The sequence below is a fragment of the Phyllobates terribilis genome, unplaced genomic scaffold (assembly GCF_046119375.1).
Source record: "Phyllobates terribilis strain yellow unplaced genomic scaffold, ASM4611937v1 Scaffold_11__3_contigs__length_659146591, whole genome shotgun sequence".
Lineage (NCBI taxonomy): Eukaryota > Metazoa > Chordata > Amphibia > Anura > Dendrobatidae > Phyllobates > Phyllobates terribilis.
The window spans coordinates 530896645-530921148 of NW_027362771.1; the positions used below are offsets into that span (position 1 = coordinate 530896645).

Sequence of the window (24504 nt, forward strand, 5' to 3'; positions counted from 1 at the left end):
CCGCAGACGCGGTGGACAGGGCCGAGCAAAGCGAAAACCGCAGACGCGGCGGACAGAGCCGAGCAAAGCGAAAACCGCAGACGCGGCGGACAGAGCCGAGCAAAGCGAAAACCGCAGACGCGGCGGACAGAGCCGAGCAAAGCGAAAACCGCAGACGCGGCGGACAGAGCTGAGCAAAGCGAAAACCGCAGACGCGGCGGACAGAGCTGAGCAAAGCGAAAACCGCAGACGCGGTGGGAACAGGGCTCTGTTCACACGGAACAGACTAGAAGGGAAAGGCAGAACCAGATACCCACAGGGTACTTGCAGAGAAGTAGCGAGTGGACCACAAACTCACAAACGGAAGTACAGTGACAACGAGCAGGAGTTAGGTACGAGTTCAGACTCTGCAGAAAAAGGAATGGAACGGACATAGAGAAAAAACAGGTAAAAGATAGGAGAGAGTTCAGACTGGAACTGAGTGTACGGAGGAGACCGACACTGCAGCGGGATACAGGAGCGGGTCTGGGAATACGGCCCCCAGAGAGGCAGGACGAACAGGCAAGGAGCGTGTTCAGACTGGCCTGGAAATACAGCCTCCAGGAAGGCGGAACAAACAGGCAAGGAACGAGTACAGACTGCAGGTTAAGGTACACAGATAGGACACAGTACAGACATGGGAACAGATACTGCAAGACAGGTAACATAGACAGGACCTGGCATGTCAGAGACAAAAGCCAACTGACAGGGCAAGATGCTCAGGCATGGGTTAATTGGGGCAGCTGGTTTAAATACCAGGTGACAGACAGCAATAGGCTGAGGACGCACAAGGGGTGTGCCTGCAGCAGGTACAAAAAGCAGGAAGTGATCGGGCGCCGCCCTTAAGCAGCAGACACAGAAGCAAACAGACAGCATGGAGGGAAGCCAGAGAGACACCCTGGACTGGAGATCAAGTGCGCGCTCTTGCAGAGTGGGAGATGGACCACTATGCAAGGACGCCGCCAGGTATGTTACACACGCAATACTTGGTCAGGGCTCCTTTTGCATCAATTACTGCATCAATGTGGCAATGTGGCATGGAGACGATCAGCCTGTGGCACTGCTGAGGTGTTATGGAAGCCCAGGTTGCTTTGATAGCAGCATTTCAGATTTTAAAAACGTTTTTCAAGCTGTTATAACGTATTCTAATTTACTGAGATAAAGACTTTTGTGTTTTCATTGGTTGTAAGCCATAATCCTCAACATTAACAGAAATAAACACTTGAAATAGATCACTCTGTTTGTAATGACTCTATATAATATAGGAGTTTCACTTTTTGTATTGAAGAACTGAAATAAATTAACCTATTGATGATATTCTAATTTAGTGAGATGCACCTGTGTGTGTGTGTATATATATATATATATATATATATATATATATATATATATATATATATATATATATATATATATATATATATATATATATATATATTATACACAGTGGTGGCCAAAAGTATTGGCACCCATGCAATTCTGTCAGATAATACTCAGTTTCTTCATGAAAATGATTGCAATCACAAATTCTTTGGTATTATTATCTTCATTTAATTTGCTTGCAAGGAAAAAACACAAAAGAGAATGAAGCAAAAATCTAATTATTTATCATTTCACACAAAACTCCAAAAATGGGCCAGACAAAAGTATTGGCACCCTCAGCCTAATACTTGGTTGCACAACCTTTAGCCAAAATAACTGCGAACAACCGCTTCCGGTAACCATCAATGAGTTTCTTACAATGCTCTGCTGGAATTGTAGACCATTCTTCTTTGGCAAACTGCTCCAGGTCCCTGATATTTGAAGGGTGCCTTCTCCAAACTGCCATTTTGAGATCTCTCCACAGGTGTTCTATGGGATTCAGGTCTGGACTCATTGCTGGCCACCTTAGAAGTCTCCAGTGCTTTCTCTCAAACCATTTTATAGTGCTTTTGGAAGTGTGTTTTGGGTCATTGTCCTGCTGGAAGACCTCTGAGGGAGACCCAGCTTTCTCACACTGGGCCCTACATTATGCTGCAAAATTTGTTGGTAGTCTTCAGACTTCATAATGCCATGCACACGGTCAAGCAGTCCAGTGCCAGAGGCAGCAAAGCAACCCCCAAAACATCAGGGAACCTCCGCCATGTTTGACTGTAGGGACCGTGTTCTTTTCTTTGAATGCCTCTTTTTTTTTTTTTCCTGTACACTCTATGTTGATGCTTTTTCCCAAAAAGCTCTACTTTTGTCTCATCTGACCAGAGAACATTCTTCCAAAAAGTTTTAGGCTTTCTCAGGTAAGTTTTGGCAAACTCCAGCCTGGCTTTTTATGTCTCGGGGTAAGAAGTGGGGTCTTCCTGGGTATCCTACCATACAGTCCCTTTTCATTCAGACGCCGACGGATAGTACGGGTTGACACTGTTGTACCCTCAGACTGCAGGGCAGCTTGAACTTGTTTGGATGTTAGTCGAGGTTCTTTATCCACCATCCGCACAATCTTGCGTTGAAATCTCTTGTCAATTTTTCTTTTCCGTCCACATCTAGGGAGGTTAGCCACAGTGCCATGGGCTTTAAACTTCTTGATGACACTGCGCACGGAAGACACAGGAACATTCAGGTCTTTGGAGATGGACTTGTAGCCTTGAGATTGCTCATGCTTCCTCACAATTTGGTTTCTCAAGTCTTCAGACAGTTCTTTGGTCTTCTTTCTTTTCTCCATGCTCAATGTGGTACACACAAGGACACAGGACAGAGGTTGAGTCAACTTTAATCCATGTTAACTGGCTGCAAGTGTGATTTAGTTATTGCCAACACCTGTTAGGTGCCACAGGTAAGTTACAGGTGCTGTTAATTACACGAATTAGAGAAGCATCACCTGATTTTTCAAACAGTGCCAATACTTTTGTCCACCCCCTTTTTTAGGTTTGGTGTGGAATTGTATCCAATTTGGCTTTAGGACAATTCTTTTTGTGTTTTTTTCATTGAAGACAAATTAAATGAAGGTAATAATACCAAGGAATTTGTGATTGCAATCATTTTCAGGAAGAAACTGAGTATTATCTGACAGAATTGCAGGGGTGCCAATACTTTTGGCCACCACTGTGTATGTATATATATATATATATACAGTACAGACCAAAAATTTGGACACACCTTCTCATTTAAAGATTTTTTCTGTATTTTCATAACTATGAAAATTGTACATTCACACTGAAGGCATCAAAACTATGATTTAAAACATGTGGAATTACATACTTAACAAAAAAGTGTGAAACAACTGAAAATATGTCTTATATTCTAGGTTCTTCAAAGTAGCCACCTTTTGCTTTGATGACTGCTTTGCACACTCTTGGCATTCTCTTGATGAGCTTCAAGAGGTAGTCACCGGAAATGGTTTTCACTTCACAGGTGTGCCCTGTCAGGTTTAATAAGTGGGATTTCTTGCCTTATAAATGGGGTTGGGACCATCAGTTGTGTTGTGCAGAAGTCTGGTGGATACACAGCTGATAGTCCTACTGAATAGACTGTTAGAATTTGTATTATGGCAAGAAAAAAGCATCTACGCAAAGAAAAACGAGTGGCCATCATTACTTTAAGAAATTAAGGTCAGTCAGTCCGAAAAATTGGGCAAACTTTGAAAGTGTCCCCAAGTACAGTTGCAAAAACCATCAAGCGCTACAAAGAAACTGGCTCACATGAGGACCGCCCCAGGAAAGGAAGACCAAGAGTCACCATTGCTTCTGAGGATAAGTTTATCTGAGTCACCAGCCTCAGAAATTGCAGGTTAACAGAAGCTCCGATTAGAGACCAGGTCAATGCCACACAGAGTTCTAGCAGCAGATACATCTCTATTCTCTACAACAACTGTTAAGAGGAGACTTTGTGCAGCAGGTAAAATAGCTGCTAGGAAACCACTGCTAAGGACAGGCAACAAGCAGAAGAGACTTGTTTGGGCTAAAGAACACAAGGAATGGACATTAGACCAGTGTAAATCTGTGCTTTGGTCTGATGAGTCCAAATTTGAGATCTTTGGTTCCAACCACCGTGTCTTTGTGCGACACAGAAAAGGTGAACGGATGGACTCTACATGCCTGGTTCCCACCGTGAAGCATGGAGGAGGAGGTGTGATGTTGTGGGGGTGCTTTGCTGGTGACAGTGTTGGGGATTTATTCAAAATAGAAGGCATACAGAACCAGCATGGCTACCACAGCATCTTGCAGCGGCATGCTATTCCATCCGGTTTGCATTTAGTTGGACCATAATTTATTTTTCAACAGGACAATGACCCTAAACACACCTACAGGCTGTGTAAGGGCTATTTGACCAAGAAGGAGAGTGATGGGGTGCTACGCCAGATGACTTGGTTTCCAGTCACCAGACCTGAACCCAACCGAGATGGTTTGGGGTGAGCTGGACCGCAGAGTGAAGGCAAAAGGGCCAACAAGTGCTAAGCATCTCTGGGAACTCATTCAAGATTGTTGGAAGACCATTACCGGTGACTACCTCTTGAAGCTCATCAAGAGAATGCCAAGAGTGTGCAAAGCAGTCATCAAAGCAAAAGGTGGCTACTTTGAAGAACCTAGAATATAAGACATATTTTCAGTTGTTTCACACTTTCTTGTTAAGTATATAATTCCACATGTGTTAATTTATAGTTTTGATGCCTTTAGTGTGAATGTACAATTTTCAAAGTCATGAAAATACAGAAAAATCTTTAAATGAGAAGGTGTGTCCAAACTTTTGGTCTGTACTGTATATATAGATATATATATATCTATATATATACACATTATGCTCTATCATATACTGTACATCACTATAATACATTATATCACATTACATTAGAAACACGTTACTTCACATATACAACCGCACAACGGTATTCACATAGCGCATCTGTTGTCTTCAGGGGCAGGAAAAGGGTAAGACAGTCCACATCCCTACAGCTGGACCTGGGAAGGGTGAGTAAGGAACTGTTGTTTTTTTTGTTTGTTTGTTTGTTTGTTTTTTAAAACAAACTGCGCCGGGGACAGAGATATTCCAGAAACACCTTTTAAAAGTGAAGTCATGTAAATCCAAAAGTAAAGGTCATTTAAATAGGGCTGAGGTGTTGTCTGGTATTACAAGTGATTTCATAATGGACAGATTATAGAACGACCTTGACATTGTTTTCTCAAGAACGTGATCGGCCGGGTTACTGGGTGTCATTATCACGGGAAGGAAATACTAACCTTTCACACACATTTATCATCTGCTGAAAAGTGATGTACAAATCGCAGGAGGTTAATAAGTAACACAAGGTCTTATTATATTACATCACACCATGATCACACCACAAGCATGAAGAATAAAATCTCATGGACTGTGGACCTTGTTCTGTCTCTGTACATTGTATAGAAACACAGTGCGGCAAGTGGAAAAATAAAACTCTGGCAAACCCTCATCTACAAGCGCCTACACCCCAAAAAGCTGCTGACTGATCATCCTTTGTCCAATAGCTACAGTATATACGTATGTATGCACTGTATGTACAGTATGGTCGGTGTTTTCAATGCCCCAATGTGACAATTTTTTTAGGTATTCATTGCTCTATAGGTGAATATATTTTGAGCAGACTATAAAATGATGAAATCTTGGAGCATAAAAGTAATTCGGTTATATAATCACATTTCACCCCAATGTTCATAATCATACAAATAATAATTCAGAATCCAAATATTACTTTACATTACCCTGCCATATAGTTCCCATATAATCTATGGAGATAGTGAGTACAGTGCTCATTATCGACATCAGTCTCATAGATTGGGAATGGAGCAGCACCGCAAATTTTATGACAACCTGTCCATTCAAATGGGCAGGACAGGAAAGGGTTCTAGTGATCGCTGGGGATCTCCAAATTTTATATAAAGCCTTCAAAAAATACAAAGAAATTGTAATTGTAAGGAGGGGGCAGAACTGATGTCACTGCACCCTGTTTAGTGTGTCCCAAACAAAAACTAGAGATGAACAGATCAATTTGTGGGACTCTGGGCCATCAGCTAGGTCAGTAGTCTCTGGCTGCTGGACGGGAGACTTGCCAATCTCTTACCTTCCAGGATCCCAGGCTTTTGATTAGCCGGGCTGGCACAACGTCATCATGGCGATGTGTTGCACAGATGACGTTGCGCCACCCAGTCAATCAAAAGTCGCACCAGGGATCCCGGAAGGTAAGAGATTTATGAGCCTCCCATCCAGTAACCAGCGGCTACTGAACTGGCTGATCAGGGCCGGACTGGGTCAAAAAAGCAGGCCTGCCACACAAACCCCACCAGACCGCATACTATAACACTCATTACTGCTGATCACTGAATTTTGCTATATTTTGTCGTGCCCCTCATCACTCTCTTAAAGGAGTTATTTGAAGAGCCACATGTAAATGGCGCAGCAGTGCATATGATCAACCACAGCTCCATTTACATGGTGATCTTCAGAGCTCCGGTTCTCAGGATCGTGGGGGTTCCAGAGGTCAGATCCAGACCACAGCAAACGGAAAGTCACCCCCTGTCCAGAAGAAAGGGGATAACTTCCAAACTTGGGATAACGCGTTTAAACATAGTCCTCCATACAGTATTATGTGTAGCGCCCCGAGGGTTTGGTTGCTACAGGGGTATTGCACCTCAACCAGAGGTGTGATATTCCACTCCCAGGTAAGGATGGAGTGTGGACCAGGGCTCAGTTAGCTGCATACACACACTCACCCCATTTCCGGGGGACAGCTCGACGGTGCTCCCATTTATGCAGGCACAACTGACCATGTCCTTGGCGGGAGTGGGGAGGGGGGAGAGAACCCAGTGATGTAGGAGCAGAGGGGACGGTTTCTGGAGCATAGGAAGGAGCTCATTGGGTGCAGGTCACCTGAGCTCAGAGACAGAGGAAGCAGATAAAAGGTGGGAGCCATCTTAGGAGGGAGTCCAGTCCAGTTCAGAAGGGAGAGAGAGCTGACAGGGAGCCGAGGCTCAGCCTGAGCTCAGCTCCACGAGGCAGGCCTAGAGAGAAGGCCGGGGCCAGAGAGGAGAAGAGAAGAAGGAGAAGGAAGGAAAGAGGAGAGACAGAGGAGTAGAAAGGCTCCAGAAACAAGAAGGCAGAAGGGAACCTAAGAGAGCAGAACGGACAGCAACCGTTGCAAACCTGCGTTATATCGGGTGAAGGGTCAGGCTGTGGAAGGGTACCAGATTCCCAAGTTGGTGGAGGTAAATCATCCCTCAGCCAAGAACCGGAGGTCATGATCATTTATTGGTGCGACCCCCTGCCAAACCTGCTAGGAAGGCACCATATAGGATAGCGGGAAGCGGAGGCCAACGCTTACCCGACATGGTCCGCGGTAGCTGGACAGAAGTTTGGTCACTGGTGGGGCACAAGAGGCCAGCGAAAGGACAGAAGGGGGTCCTGTGTCATACTCCTGAATTGCCTGGGGGTTGACCGAGCCCCTCACCTGGTGGACGCAGCACGACTTGGGCAGTCATTGCTGACAGAAGTGACATGGATAACAACTGTGAGTAAAAACCCTGGACTGCACCATTGGACTCAGTGTGATCTTTGCTGCGCCTGCACCATCACCCCCAGCATCCACCTACACTGCCCTGAGGCTACACTCTTACCGTGGGGAGTTATCCTACCCCTGTGCTGCACACCAATACCAGCCTCAGCGGTCTGCCTTGCAGCGGTGGTTATCCCTGACCGCAATCCACGGGTGGCGTAGTCGGACATTCAAAACACAGATAAATAGACTGCCACAATTTGGTCTGACCACCCTGAGCCACTGGATCGGGTTGCCACTACTACCCCCAGCATCGTACAGAAGCCCGGTTCCGGGTACCCCACGGCCCAGGGGGCGAGTCATTATGGGCACCACATAGTCCTACATACAGTATAATGGACCTGATATATTACTCCATACAGTATAATGGGGCCCCTATATCACTCCATATAGTATAATGGGGCCCCTATATCACTCCATACAGTATAATAGGCCTCATGCATTACTCCATTTAGAATAATGGGCCCCATATATTACTTCATACAATATAATGGGCCCCATATAATGTTCCGTACATAAAAAATAATCAAATACTCACCTTCCCCAGCAGCTCCGGTCACCTCAGTGTTTTCTGCCCTTCTTTACTGCTCGGCACAGAGGGCGCACTGTAGTGACGTCATTGCACCCTCTGCCTGAGACGTTACAGAGCTCAGACGCAGAGGGGGAATGATGGGAGAGGAAGCATCAACGGACGGCTCCCTCACCCATCATTGTTTTCAACTGGGAGCTGTGCTGGCATCAGGCCCCCATGACTCACGAACCCCATAGCGTGCCGTGTTCCTGACGGCTAGTGAACCCCCCAGTTTGTCCAGTGCCCCGGAACTTGCCTGGATGGTTATGTCAGCCCTGAGAGGTGTCATAACTGAGCACAATCAAATATTAAGCAGTGCATGAAATGCTTTCAGGACACATACCCTTAAATCAAAGGGATTTATAAAAAGAAAATAAGCAGCACACCGATTAAATAAGAAAAAAGTGGAGGACTCTTTATTAGCCCATGTGACGACATTTCAGTTCCATAGCAGAGAAATATTCTGTTATGGATCCACATGGGCTAAGAAAGAAAGCGCGCTCCACCTTTTCCTCAATTATTCCGAGTGCTGCTTATTTTCATACATATATATTATATATATATATATGTGTATATATATATATATATATATATATATATATATATATATATATATATATATATATATATACATATATATATACATACATACATACATACATACATACATACATACATACATACATACATACATACATACACACACCCCGCTCCACTCTATAATCCTTACACAGTATATATTGTGGAGCTGTGTACGTCGTGTATATACTTCCCCGGTCCAGTATACATGGTGTAAATCTCAATATCTGCTCGAATTATGAATGTGCATATATATATACAGTACAGACCAAAAGTTTGGACACACCTTCTCATTTAAAGATTGTTCTGTATTTTCATGACTATGAAAATTGTACATTCACACTGAAGGCATCAAAACTATGAATTAACACATGTGGAATTACATACTTAACAAAAAAGTGTGAAACAACTGAAAATATGTCTTATATTCTAGGTTCTTCAAAGTAGCCACCTTTTGCTTTGATGACTGCTTTGCACACTCTTGGCATTCTCTTGATGAGCTTCAAGAGGTAGTCACCAGAAATGGTTTTCACTTCACAGGTGTGCCCTGTCAGGTTTAATAAGTGGGATTTCTTGCCTTATAAATAGGGTTGGGACCATCAGTTGTGTTGTGCAGAAGTCAGGTGGATACACAGCTGATAGTCCTACTGAATAGACTGTTAGCTGCTTTTTCTTGCCATAATACAAATTCTAAGTAAAGAAAAATGAGTGGCCATCATTACTTTAAGAAATGAAGGTCAGTCAGTCCGAAAAATTAGGCAAACTTTGAAAGTGTCCCCAAGGTCAGTTGCAAAAACCATCAAGCACTACAAAGAAACTGGCTCACATGAGGACCGCCCCAGGAAAGGAAGACCAAGAGTCACCTCTGCTTCTGAGGATAAGTTTATTCGAGTCACCAGCCTCAGAAATCGCAGGTTAACAACAGCTGAGATTAGAGACCAGGTCAATGCCACACAGAGTTCTAGCAGCAGACACATCTCTACAACAACTGTTAAGAGGAGACTTTGTGCAGCAGGCCTTCATGGTAAAATAGCTGCTAGGAAACTACTGCTAAGGACAGGCAACAAGCAGAAGACACTTGTTTGGGCTAAAGAACACAAGGAATGGACAACAGACCAGTGGAAATCTGTGCTTTGGTCTGATGAGTCCAAATTTGAGATCTTTGGTTCCAACCACCGTGTCTTTCTGCGACGCAGAAAAGGTGAACGGATGGACTTTACATGCCTGGTTCCCACCGTGAAGCATGGAGGAGGAGGTGTGATGGTGTGGGGATGCTCTGCTGGTGACACTGTTGGGGATTTATTCAAAATTGAAGGCATACAGAACCAGCATGGCTACCACAGCATCTTGCAGCGGCATGCTATTCCATCCAGTTTGCGTTTAGTTGGACCATCATTTATTTTTCAACAGGACAATGACCCCAAACACACCTCCAGGCTCTGTAAGGGCTATTTGACCAAGAAGGTGAGTGATGGGGTGCTACGCCAGATGACCTCGCCTCCATAGTCACCAGACCTGAACCCAATCGAGATGGTTTGGGGTGAGCTGGACCGCAGAGTGAAGGCAAAAGGGCCAACAAGTGCTAAGCATCTCTGGGAACTCCTTCAAGATTGGTGGAAGACCATTTCCGGTGACTACCTCTTGAAGCTCATCAAGAGAATGCCAAGAGTGTGCAAAGCAGTCATCAAAGCAAAAGGTGGCTACTTTGAAGAACTTGGAATATAAGACATATTTTCAGTTGTTTCACACTTTTTTGTTAAGTATATAATTCCACATGTGTTAATTCATAATTTTGATGCCTTCAGTGTGAATGTGCAATTTTCATAGTCATGAAAATACAGAAAAATCTTTAAATGAGAAGGTGTGTCCAAACGTTTGGTCTGTACTGTATATATATTATATACATATATATACACACATACATACATACATACATACATACACACACACAACTAGACATATTGAGATTTACACCATGTATACAGGACAAGGGAAGTATATACGACGTACATCGCATGTCCGTGTCTGCTGGTGAGCCACAGATGATCACATAGTGGGCATGGGATTTCTTGAAATCCCATGCACTATGCTGTAACATCTGACGGCTGCAGATTGCACGCAGCGCAAGTGCAATCCGCAGCAATTACTGATTGTGTGCACGTACCCTTATAATGTATATACAGCAGTTGCAATATCACTAATATAATGTATACAGACTGCTGTATGTAGCGCCCCGAGGGTTCGGCCGCTACAGGGGTATTGCACCTCTGCCAGAGGTGTGATATTCCACTCCCAGGTAAGGATGGAGTGTGGACCAGGGCTCAGTTAGCTGCATGCATCACACGCACCCCATTTCCGGGGGACAGCTCTTCAGTGCTCCCATTTCTATAGCAATGCAGGCACATCTGACCATGTCCCTGGCTGGAGTGGGGAGGGGGTAGGAAAACCTAGTGATGTAGGAGCAGAAGGGGACGGTTTCTGAGCATAGGTAGGAGCTCATTGGGTGCTGGTCACCTGAGCTGACTCTCAGAGGGGAGGTATAAAAGGTGGGCACCATCTTAGTTCTGGGAGAAGTTCAGTCAGTTCAGAGGAGAGGAGAAGACAGGGAGCGGAGGCTCTGTAGGAGCTCTGCTCAAAGGCAGGCCTAGGGTGAAGGCCGGAGCCTGAGAGGAGAAGGAGAAGTGGGCCTGGAGAAGAGGCCGAGGGAAGGAGGAGAAGAAGGAACAGGAGAGGAGGAGAAGAGACAGAGAAACAGCAGGGCTCAGAAACAAGAAGGAAGAAGGGACCCTAAGAACCCACAAGATCACGGGTGAAGGGTCAGGCAGAATCAGGGTACCGGATCCCAAATTGGTTGAGGTAAATTATCCCTCAGCCAAGAACCGGAGGTCGTGATCATTTATTGGTGCGGCCACCCGCTAAACCTGCTAGGAAGGCACCATATAGGATAGCAGGAAACGGGGCCCACGTTTGCCTGCATAGATCCGCGGCAGCTGGACAGAAGTTTGGTCACTGGTGGGGCACGAGCCAGAGAAAGGACAGAAGGGAGTCCTGTGCCATACTCCTGAATTGCCTGGGGGTTGACCGAGCCCCTCACCTAGTGGACGCAGCACGGCTTGGGCAGTCATTCCTGACAGAAGTGACTTGGAAACCAACTGTGAGTAAAAGACCCTGGACTGCAACACGTTGTCGTTGTGTTTCTTACCGCGCCAGCACTAACTGTACTGGGACCCCCTGCACTACAACCCCCTCCATCTACCCTCACTGCCCTGAGGCTACACTCCTCCCGTGGGGAGTTGTACTATTCCCTGCTGCACCCCCAACACCAGCCTCAGCGGTCTGCTCTGCAGCGGCGGTTCACTCTGACCGCAATCCACGGGTGGCGTAGTCGGACATTACCTAAAACATATAAAAGACTACCACTGGTCTGGCCACCCTGCGCCACGGGACCGGGTTGCCACTACTACTCCCAGCATTACCCCGAAGCCCGGTTCCGAGTGCCCAACGGCCCAGGGGACGAGTCACTGTACATACAATATATAGGTGATACAGCTACTGCTGTATATATATTATGTAGGTGATACTGTGAATATACACAGCAGTAGCAGTATCAGCTATATCATGTATACACAGCAGTAGCACCTATATAATGTATATACAGCAGTCTGTATACATCACCTATATATTGTATACAGACTGCTGGATATACAATATATAAGTGCTAGTGCTACAGCGGTGTATAATCACAGTATCACCTACATAACATATATACAGCAGTAGCACCTATATGTTGTATATACATTCTACAGGTAAAACTGTCACTGCTGTGTGTATATATATATATATATATATATATATATATATATATATATATATATATATATATATATATATATATACAGTACAGACCAAAAGTTTGGACACACCTTCTCATTTAAAGATTTTTCTGTATTTTCATGACTATGAAAATTGTACATTCACACTGAAGGCATCAAAACTATGAATTAACACATGTGGAATTATATACTTAACAAAAAAGTGTGAAACAACTGAAAATATGTCTTATATTCTAGGTTCTTCAAAGTAGCCACCTTTTGCTTTGATGACTGCTTGCACACTCTTGATGAGCTTCAAGAGGCAGTCACCGGAAATGGTCTTCCAACAATCTTGAAGGAGTTCCCAGAGATGCTTAGCACTTGTTGGCCCTTTTGCCTTCACTCTGCGGTCCAGCTCACCCCAAACCATCTCGATTGGGTTCAGGTCTGGTGACTGTGGAGGTCAGGTCATTTGGCGTAGCACCCCATCACTCTCCTTCTTGGTCAAATAGCCCTTACACAGCCTGGAGGTGTGTTTGGGGTCATTGTCCTGTTGAAAAATAAATGATGGTCAACTAAACGCAAACCGGATGGAATAGCATGCAGCTGCAAGATGCTGTGGTAGCCATGCTGGCTCAGTATGCCTTCAATTTTGAATAAATCCCCAACATTGTCACCAGCAAAGCACCCCCATACCATCACACCTCCTCCTCCATGCTTCACGGTGGGAACCAGGCATGTAGAGTCCATCCGTTCACCTTTTCTGCGTCGCACAAAGACACTGTTGGTTGGAACCAAAGATCTCAAATTTAGACTCATCAGACCAAAGCACAGATTTCCACTGGTCTAATGTCCATTCCTTGAGTTCTTTTGCCCAAACAAGTCTCTTCTGCTTGTTGCCTGTCCTTAGCAGTGGTTTCCTAGCAGCTATTTTACCATGAAGGCCTGCTGCACAAAGTCTCCTCTTAACAGTTGCTGTAGAGATGTGTCTGCTGCTAGAACTCTGTGTGGCATTGACCTGGTCTCTAATCTGAGCTGCTGTTAACCTGCAATTTCTGATGCTGGTGACTCGGATAAACTTCTCCTCAGAAGCAGAGGTGACTCTTGGTCTTCCTTTCCTGGGGCGGTCCTCATGTGAGCCAGTTTCTTTGTAGCGCTTGATGGTTTTTGCAACTACACTTGGGGACACTTTCAAAGTTTTCCCAATTTTTCAGACTGACTGATCTTCATTTCTTAAAGTAATGATGGCCACTAATTTTCCTTTCCTTAGCTGCTTTTTTCTTGCCATAATACAAATTCTAATAGTCTATTCAGTAGGACTATCAGCTGTGTATCCACCTGACTTCTGCACAACACAACTGATGGTCCCAACCCCATTTATAAGGCAAGAAATCCCACTTATTAAACCTGACAAGGGACACCTGTGAAGTGAAAACCATTTCCGGTGACTACCTCTTGAAGCTCATCAAGAGAATGCCAAGAGTATGCAAAGCAGTCATCAAAGCAAAAGGTGGCTACTTTGAAGAACCTAGAATATAAGACATATTTTCAGTTGTTTCACACTTTTTTGTTAAGTATATAATTCCACATGTCTTAATTCATAGTTTTGATGCCTTCAGTGTGAATGTACAATTTTCATAGTCATGAAAATACAGAAAAATCTTTAAATGAGAAGGTGTGTCCAAACTTTTGGTCTGTACTGTATATACGGCGGCCGTGACATCCCTAGTCAGCACGTGCGATACCGCGCACACACAGGGGCCTTACTGAAAAGTTATAAAGGTTCGGTGGCCCACTTTGAAGTTCAGAGCCGCCGTCCCACCGGGAATATGCCCACCTCGGCAGATTGCCAATCCAGGCCTGTGGCTGATGGACTACAGTCCCACGTACCAATTCTCCTCTCTCTAGTCACAATCTATCACACTCTTCGGAATACTTCCCCTGTTCTCTCCATGAGGCGGGTATTTACAGTGCTCTCCGCATCAGTCACTCTCTGTACTTCTGGCCCTCATCTTCACAATGCCCACTTGCTCAACTGAACAGTGCTTTCCATACAAGTCTATGGGTGCATGTGAAACATTGGACTGCACTTGGAAGTCATATGAATGCAGTCCGATGTACTTGGAATGCAGCGTGAGGCGGTAGCCGTAGGTGAGGCACTCATCTTCAGGGCCACGGCGCGTTACATGAAAGTGTGGGTCCTGGCTGGGTGTGTGGACTTGTGCTGTAAGGGCCTTACGCATGTAGCAGATGTTGTGGGCATTCCCAGGACTGGGTGTAGCACAATTCAATGAGGGAGTCCACCTTTCCAAAATAAACTCTTTACTGAACAATAATTTGGTAAGGGTTATATACAAGGGATAGCGAGTACAAAGTCTTATGAACGTTTTCTTTATAGTTTGAAGCATTTTCCTTCCTCTGCAATATACTCCTGGGCTTTCAAGGCACATTGTTTCTCCCTACTTAGCCACAACCCAGCTTTAACACTCCAGTCCTGATCAGCAAGTCTTCTTATTTGCTCAGCAGTTCCGCATCCTTTTTCTTCCAGTACTGGCGCCCTGGAACCCCTGCACTTGGGACCCCCACAAGTCCCATGTATTCAGTCCTGTTTAGGACCATTATCTTCTTTGTTAAAAGCTTTAGTGTTTGTGACTCGGCATCTCATCCAAGGACCCTTCTTCGGAATGCCACTGTGTCTCGTCAGTCACTTTTCTTTAGAATCACGCTATCCCTTTCCGTTTAGTCTCTTCTCACTCCAGATCACCCCCTAAGGCACCTCTGCTCCCTTAGCACTCCAAAACTCTACTCTTCAACTAACAGGAAGCAGTCACTTTCCCTAACACTAACCCCCTTTCCTATGGGCTAGTCCCAAACATTAACTCCATCTTACCCCATAGTCAATTATCTATACCTAACACTACCTATCTAATACTCTACACTATGCCTTACATTACTGTACACTATAATACCTTACATTATCACATCCTACATTATATATTACTAACATTACCTTTGACACTACGCATAGCCATATCACAATACATTACAATTCACACTACACAATATATGCAAAAAAATGCATGACATTATTCACATTACAATACAACACAAAACGCAATTGGTGTCTTGTCACGGGTGTGTCAGATGTAACAGACAGTCACTCTGCATCTGGCTGCAGAAGGTCACTGCGTTTGGCATTGCAGACGTCTTCCTAAATCCTTCTCATGTTTTGTTTCTGGTGTCTGCACAAGATAAGTTTTTTCCCCTTTGTTTGTCTCCCTTGTTGTTTTTAGTTTATAGTGGGGACTGACCAGTGCTCACCTCCCCTCCCTATCTAGGGTCTAGCTCTAGGGATATGTTTCCCGCTCGCCGATTGGTGTGGAACCAATATAGGGACGGTAGGGTTGGCAGGGTGTCATTAGATCTGCCTAGGGGACTCCACTCCCCTTTCTCTAGTGTCTAGGTTTCCTTCCCCTCATCCCTTCATCCCTTCATGTTGCACTTAGTCTTTCCCACACTGTGCGTGACATGTCTAAAGGGAAAGGAATATGACAGCAACAGTCCATCTCCTTACATATTGGCACAGAGACAATGGACAAGATGCAGAAAAAGGGAATTAGTCCTACCGGTAATTGGGTTTCCAGGAGTCCAGCCTGACAGCACACCAGGAGGTAGTCCTTCATGTCCGACTAGGGGCAGGAACACACGAAAGGTTAAAGGCCCCTCCCCACCCTCCATCACCAGTGTTTTTCCCAAGTACCACACCAAGATGAATGCAACACAATTTTATTGAAACTACCGATACATGTTAAATTCTCACATGCTCTGGCAACTCAAAAAGAGGGAGGGAATATAAGGGTGCTGTCAGGCTGGACTCCTGGAAACCCAATTACCGGTAGGACTAATTCCCTTTTTCCAGGACGTCCCTCCTGACAGCACACCAGGAGAAATGCCAACTAAATGGTCCTAGGGAGGGACTACAGCCTGGAGTACTTTCCTCCCAAAGGCTGTCTGCTGATTGGACAACAAATTTAGTCTATAATGCTTACAAAATGTATTCAACCCTGACCAGGTGGCTGCATTACATATCTGCTCTGACTGCTCTCTCTGCCCATGAGGTAGATATGGATCTGGTGGAGTGGGCCCTTATGCTTTCTGGCACTAACATCCCCCTAGAAACATAAGCATGGGAAATGGCCGCTTTGATCCATCTGGCCAAAGTCAATTTTGATGCAGTCTTTCCTTTGTTCTTCCCCCAGAACTGGACAAACAAACTAGAGTCTTTCCTCCATTCTTTTGTGGCGTCTAGATAGTGGAGAACCGATCGCCTGACATCCACCGAGTGGAAGCCCTGTTCTCCTGGGCTTCTTGGCTGATCGCAGAAGGCGGGCAAAATGATCTCCCTATTCAGGTTGGCGTCTGACACCACCTTGGGTAAAAAAGAAGGATCTAGTCTAAGGATTAGGCGATCGTCCAAAATCTGCATATAAGGGAATACTACCGAGAGGACCTGAATCTCCCCCAGTCGCCTGGCCAAAGTTATGGCCACCAAGAACACGGTTTTAATTGAGTGACCTGATACTAATATCCTGCAGGGGTTCAAAGGGGCTTTTACATAGGGTGTTTAGCACTAAATTTAAGTCCCACTGGGCCACCTTTTCCCTTATATAGGGCCTTAATCTACCCACTGCTTTCGAGAATCTGGACACCCACGGATGTTTAGCCAAAGGATAGTCGTAGTATGAACTTAAGGCCGAAATCTGGACCCTAAGCGTGCTGGGGCTTAGTCACTTGTCATACCCTGCCTGGAGAAATTCTAAGACTTCTGGAACTGGTGGGGCCTGAGTCTCTATTATTGCGTTCCTGTATACCGAACAGAATCTCTTCCATACCTTTGAATAAATGGCCGTTGTCACCGGTTTTCTACTTGCCTGAAGGGTCGTGATGACCCTATCAGAGAGGCCCCTGGACCTCAAGATCAACCTTTCAGGATCCAGACCGACAGCTGGAGCCACTCCACCGCAGGATGCTTCAGAAGTCCCTGTGACAGAAGGTCGTGTCGCAGCTGGAGAGGGAAGTGATCTTCTGCTGTCATCCGCATCAAGAGGGGGAACCAGCTTCTTTTTGGCCACAAGGGGACCACTGCGATCACTGTGGCCCCGTCCTCCCGAATCTTCCGTTGCATCCTTGGTATTAAGGGTATGGGAGGGAAAGCGTAAGCTAGCGGCATATCCCAGGACTGGGACAGCACGTCGACCCCCGCTGGATTGTCCTCTGGGCACCTGGAAAATTTTGGGGTTTTCGCGTTCTTCCTTGAGGCAAAAAGGTCTATTGAAGGGGTCCCCCATTTCTTTATTAAGTGAAGAAAGACTGCTTGGTGAAGTTCCCACTCTGATGGATCTATCCTTTCCCTGCTCAGGAAGTCTGCCACCTGATTTTGGGAGCCCCTGAGATGAAGAGCTGAGATGGAGGAAACCGCATTTTTGACTCACCCCCTGGGCCGTGGGGTACTCGAAACCGGGTCTTCTGGTGTACGGTGCTGATGGGGGTAGTAGTGGCAACCCGGTCCCGTGGCTCAGGGTGGTCAGACCAATGTTGTGGCAGTCTATTTATAGATTTGTGAATGTCCGACTACGCCACCCGTGGATTGCGGTCAGGGATAACCGCCGCTGCTAGGCAGACCGCTGAGGCTGGTGTTGGTGTGCAGCTCAAGGGTAGGATAACTCCCCACGGGAGGAGTGTGGCCTCAGGGCAGTGTAGGTGGATGCTGGGGGTGATAGTGCCGGCCGCAATAGTAAAAGTTCAGAGTCAGTTTCAAAACATTTCTGGGTCTTTATTGTAGATGTTATTAATGACCCAACACTAGTACCGGTTAGGAATGGGCCTGGGTGTCTGAGAGCATTAGGGGGAGCCCCACTGGTCAGGGTGAGTGTGTAGGCCTACCGTTCTCTCTATGCTCTTTCTGACTATCCCCCTCTTCGTGGTGTAATAGCCCACGTCCCTGAGCTTGCCGTGCACTTCTCACCTGTATGGCTTGCGACTCGGGCCTTGGGTACCTTTTGCTTTCTCCTCGCTGTACTGGTCCCTCTGTGTGGCGGAGCCTCCAGGCTTCTTAGGCCAAGGGACCTGAAATCCCTTGCGGGTTGGTTCTATGCTGCTGGGAATGATAACCCGGACAGCCTCTGACCCCAATGTCCGGTTAGATTGATTCTCTGCCAGGACCAGCTCTCATCGCCTCTGTCCCTGGCTTGCAGTCTCTCCTCTGCCTCACGGACTCCTCAGCTGCTGCTGACCTGTCCCTTCCTCTAAGAAACCCTTCTGGTCACTTCAGAAGTGGGTTCTGGTCTCTCTAACCCTGCCCCAGTTCCAGCTTTTTATAGGGCAGCCAGCTCCCCCTACTGGCCTGGGACAGGAGGTGCTGCATGCTAATTGTCCCTAACCAGGGAACCTCCCTCCTGCTCTCAGACGCAGATTAATCGCATTTGTGGCAACCAGGCCTGGGGTGCCACATTTTCTGCCCAAGAGAAAATTTCCTCTATCGCCTTGAGCCATGTATGTCTTGGTCCTCCCTGATGTTGAAGGAAGGCTACCATGGTGGAATTGTCCGAGAGAATCCTTACGTGTTTGCCTGCTAGTAGCGACTGACACCTCTGTAGGGACTCCCAGACTGCTCTTAGCTCTCTGTAGTTTGAGGACCGTTGTCTGATCTCCTGAGACCAAGCCCCTTGTACGTATCTGCCCTCTACATGGGCCCCCCAACCCCACTGGCTTGCGTCCGTGGTAACAGTAATATAAGGGGATTCTATCCACTGGACTGCCCTTCCCAGATTTAAAGGGAATACCCACCAGGCTAGGGAGCCTTTTAAGTCTGGAGTTAAGGGCATCTTTTTGTCCAGGCCTGACTGACGTTTGTCCCAAGCGGAGCTGATTTCCTTCTGAAGAATTCTGGAATGTGCCTGACACCACTTTACACAGGGGATGCACGATGTCATGGTCAACAGAACACTCATAGCTTCCCTTGCCGTTACTTCCCTCTTTCTGCGAAAGGAGCTGAATTTTTTTACTATGTCCAGAGCTTTCTTTTGAGGGAGTCTGGACAAGCCCCGGTGCGAATCTAATAGCACTCCCAAGAATATCTTCTGATGCTTGGAACTAGGTCTGATTTTCCTAAATTTAGAACCCACTCCAAGTCTGACAATACTCGCATTACCCGACGCTGATGAAGAATTAACTGCGCGTCTGAATCTGGTACTAGAAGAAAGTCGTCTAGGTAGGGAATTAGGACTATGCCCTCTCTCCTTAGATGGGAGACTACTTCCTTCACTATTTTGGTGAAAGTACGGCGTGCCGATGACAGGCCGAACGGAAGACATTGGAACTGATAGTGGCTTACGCCACCTTTCCCTCTTGTTGCAAACCTGAGGTATCTCTGTCTTGAAGGGTGTATGGGAATATGGTAATATGCCTGCTTCAAATCCAAGGTACACATCACTGCGTCTTTGGGTACCAGAGGTATCACCGATTTTATTGACTCCATTTTGAACCTCTTATACTTTACCCACTGGTTCAGGGGTCCGAGGTTTATAATTGTCCTGTACTCTCCCGATGTTTTTTTTATGGAGAACAGTCTGGAATAATGGCCCCTGTATCTCTCTGAACGAGGGACCGGTGTTATTGCTCCGTCCTGGAGGAGCCGCTTGATGTCTACTTCCAGCCTTCTGAGGGCCGCTGTTGAACTGGCTTCCGTGATCTGAAATCGTCGGGGGGGAAATTGAGAAAACTCGATCTTGTACCCGTGTTCTATAAGTTGTAAAATCCACTGATTTGGGGTTGTTCTCTGCCAACTTCCTAGGAAATGCTGCAGCCTTCCCCCCACTGGTCCGGCGTCATTGACGCGTCTGTCTCTGACTAGGCCCGGGCAAGTCCCTGCGGCCTCTACCACCCTTCGGGTAGCTCCATCTACCCTCTTTCCCCTTTCCTCTATAATTCTGGGACTGGGTGGGGCGGCTCCTTCGAAAGGGAAAGGGGCGTCTAGGTCGTCCCTCCGGAAACCCCACTTTACGATCGCCCACCTTCTGCAGAATGCTGTCCAGTACAGGCCCAAAAACCTGTAGGCCGGAAAATGGGATAGCACAAAGTTTGTTTTTTGGACTGCATATCGCCTGTCCAAGACCTCAGCCAGAGTGCCCTACGGGCCGAATTCGACAGCGCATCATTCCTTGCCGCGAACCGGACAGATTCTGCTGACGCATCTGCCATGAAATTTACTGCCATCCTGACCATGTATAAAGCCTCGGCTATATCCCCCTGGAACCACACTGTCTCAGTTTGGCTTCCAGGTCTTCCAACCATAAGCCTGCTGATCTGGCCACGGACGTGGCCGCAACATTGGTCTTGATGACTGCAGCTGAAGCCTCCCAGGCTTTCTTAAGTAGACCGTCCACTTTTTTGTCCATCGGATCATTTAGACTCGCATTCTCAAAAGGGATTGCTGTCTTCTTGGAAACTCGGGCTACTGGTACGTCGATCTTTGGCACCTCTTCCCAGATTCTGGACTCTTCCGTTTCGAAGGGAAGATTGGACCTAAACTCCCCCGGGATTGATAAACGCTTTTCCGTGTTTTTCCATTCCTCCAGAATCATGGATCTGATGTACTTATTAACAGGAAAACATCTACTTTTCCTTGCCTGTAGCCCACTAAACATTTGATCCTGGATGGACTGAGCTACCTGCGGCTGTTCAATGTTCATAGTATTGAGTACCGCCTGTAATAGCTCCTCTGTGTCAGCCGAGGAGAAGAGGTATCTTTTATTCTCCTCCCGATGACCACAAGGTAAATCAAAATCCAGCTCCTGGGACTGGTCTGATCCGTAGCCTCCCTCCTCTTCTTCCGAAGAGACTATACAATCCTGCCTGGGTTTTTTGCAGGGAGGTTCGCCTGTAGAGGCCTGTGCTGCTAAAAGGGTGGACACCGAAGACTGCACTTCCTCTTTAATCATAGCCTTTACTTCGGCTCTAAATGTGGCCTGCTCCTCCGCCATAACTTTTGCTATAGAGTCCTTGCACAGCTGTTTGTTATATGTGTCCAGAAGCTAGGTATTACAAGTTGGGCATCGCCTAGACCTCTTCTTAGGAACTGATCCCTTTGGGGTCCCTTTATCCTATGGACAGTATCAGACACAGGCAGTTTGTCAGGATAAATCACAATAGCTCAGCGACAAAAAGGGGCCCTATAAATGCTCACTTACGTGACCCAGGGAGATGGCCGTGGAATCCGTGTGCTGCGCAGGGCTACCCTTCATAGCTCACTATAGGTGCAGTGCCTAACCGACAGACACACATGGACAGATTTTACCTGTCTGCCGTCTTCGCCGCCATCTTCCCAGGCTTCTCCTTCCTGCTGACCTCCTAACCGGAAGTGCGTTCCAGGGTGGAACGCACGCCGCAGCTGCGTCACCGGAAGTGCGCCGGCCGGCAGAGGCAGCGCACCCAGAGCCCTCCGAGGAGGGAAGCGGCGCCTTCCAGGAGTTCCGCTCCACTGGCCTGGCTGAGGGACCGGGACGGGTTTCAGCCGGCAGCCTGTCTTGACAGCGGGAGGAGACAGGTATGGCAACCCCTCCATCCCCTGGGCTGCTTCTATGCTTTCAGCGCTGCTGCGCCCTCTCATGTGCCTGTCCGACTAGAGACAGGAAAAACACTGGTGATGGAGGGTGGGGAGGGGCCTTTAACCTCTCGTGTGTTCCTGCCCCTAGTCGGACATGAAGGACTACCTCCTGGTGTGCTGTCAGGAGGGACGTCCTGGAAATTAAGTTCTCCATCTCCTCCTCTTCTGTTGCGAGAGAATCGCAACACAGTGCACTGAAACTCTGACAGAGCTTGATCCCAGAGTATTTGCATAATCAGCCCGATTCTCTCGCATGAGAGAATCGACGGCCGTGTGACCCCAGCCTTATAGTTACCTCTGCAAGCACACACTTGCCCCCTTTCCTTAGCCATCTCCTCCCACTAGGTAACACAGTGGCCTTTATTATTTTTCTTAGATGCGGTCAGACTCCTAAGGCTCAATAACAAAGTGAATCTCCCCTCTATAACCGGATGCAGCACACCTTGCTCAGTTAAACACGTCGTTTGCAACTGACACTGGATGTAGAAAATCAACCCCTTAAATAACCTCTCTAGGCTAAAAACACACACATTTCACATGTGATCATATTCTGACATTACTGTGGCCTGGATATAAAATAAAAAGACAGATAGAAACATACAAGGCAAAAATCATAGTTGCAACATAATAATAACAGCCTAACTGGTAGGAGGGCGGCCGGAGTCCATCTTCACTGTATTACATCATGGTAACAGTCAGGTGTTGCAAGTAATATCAGGGGGCAAATGTTATACATTTTCTGTTAGTGTTAAACTTTGTGACCAATAAAGCCACTTTACAACATGATATAAGGTGGCATAATCACTGGCAAAAAAATGCTAACGTTTCACCTAGATTTTATCAGAATTTGGCACATCCACAGAATAGATCATCAGTTTTAAGTGTGAAGACCCTCCATGTAGATCTAAGGTGGTGAAGGGAAGAGTGTTTAATCCCTGGCACCCTGAGGTAATAAGAGGGCTCATTAAGAATACTAGGGTAGTAAATAGCTTATTTGTCAATTTTCCCATTTTGTCTATGCTATTTACTATATCTATCTATATATCAAACCTGTACATATTTATTTTTTAAATAATGACAGTGTTTTGTTTTTTTGCGTGGTAGCTTCTTTTAGTGACCTGTTACCAGCACAAGGTGAGGAAAAGCGATGCCTATGGTACCAATAATATCCAGCGCTAATGGAAATCTGCTTGAAACTCATGTCAATCCTAATAAAAAATAACTGAAGAGGTAAGCTGACCTGGGAAATCGCCTGTCTTTATCAAGGTACCGCTGAAATAAGATGCATATGATTCATTAATAGGCATATGTCTCTTACTGAATTAGGCATATCTTACAACGGTCGTGCATCTTCACTGGAATTGTTACTCCAGTAGATTTCTGATGCCATTAAAATGATGTAAATTTGATAAATTTGCTGGGCACGCCTTGCCAGACAGCCCCTTCCCACTCAAGCTCTGCCAACTTTGGCATAACTGGCCAGGATTGTTGTATAAAACGCAGAAAATTGCAAAATGTTTGCAAATAGTCTTCAACAATGTGCGAAAACACCTTGATGAACTGGGCCTTATGTATATTATTTATAAAATGAAAGTGATATAAAAGGGTTTAAATTTTTTTTTACTTGAGACGCTAGTCACTACTTACGGACAAGCAGTGAGGCTGGGTATGCAAGAGGTCCAATGTCAAAAGCCAAGAGGGTATGTCATAGATTTGAGGAATGAGACAAAGGCGTAGTCAGGAAACAGTTCGAGGTCAGAATTCCAAGAAGGTAGCGGATTACGACAAAAGGGCAAGGCAAACGGATGGTCAAGGCAAATCCAAGGTCGAGCAGCAAAGATCAGAATTCAAGACTAGAAGCACAGCGCAAACACACACCTTTTGAGCAATACTACAATTGGCAATGACCTAACATTGCCAGCCAGTTAAATAGCCTGGCAATTATCCGGAAAGGAAAACAAGGAAACCCAAACACAACACTGACCGCTTAACACGCCCCTGCTATCCATAGGGCGGCTGAGCTGTCACTCACAATTCTGACAGCCTGACATGCCCCTACAATCTATAGGGTGGCTGAGCTGTCACTCACAGCGTCCCTAGAACACAGCGAGTGGTGGGATTATGACATTACAGTTGCCAAGTTCCTTGTAGATATCATGCAGGTCAGCAAGTTCAGTGCCTGATTTGATTCAGAGAGACAGCAGCCCCCATTGTCATCCCAATGATGGTCGCTGTATTGTTAAAATGTATACACACACTAAATATGTCACTTCAACATGTTTCGCAGCTTTTGCAGCTTTATCAG

At 46.2% G+C, this 24504-nt stretch overlaps 1 long non-coding RNA gene across 1 annotated transcript in view; it reads left to right on the top strand.

Annotated features, from left to right (window-relative positions):
* Positions 1-645: 645 nt before the first annotated feature.
* LOC141165280 (uncharacterized) overlaps positions 646-24504 on the top strand; it is a 48280-nt gene continuing 24421 nt past the window's right edge. The window contains exons 1-3 of the long non-coding RNA XR_012251136.1: positions 646-984; positions 4904-4955; positions 23304-23429. This is a non-coding gene — a long non-coding RNA (uncharacterized lncRNA). The remainder of the gene's footprint in view (positions 985-4903; positions 4956-23303; positions 23430-24504) is intronic.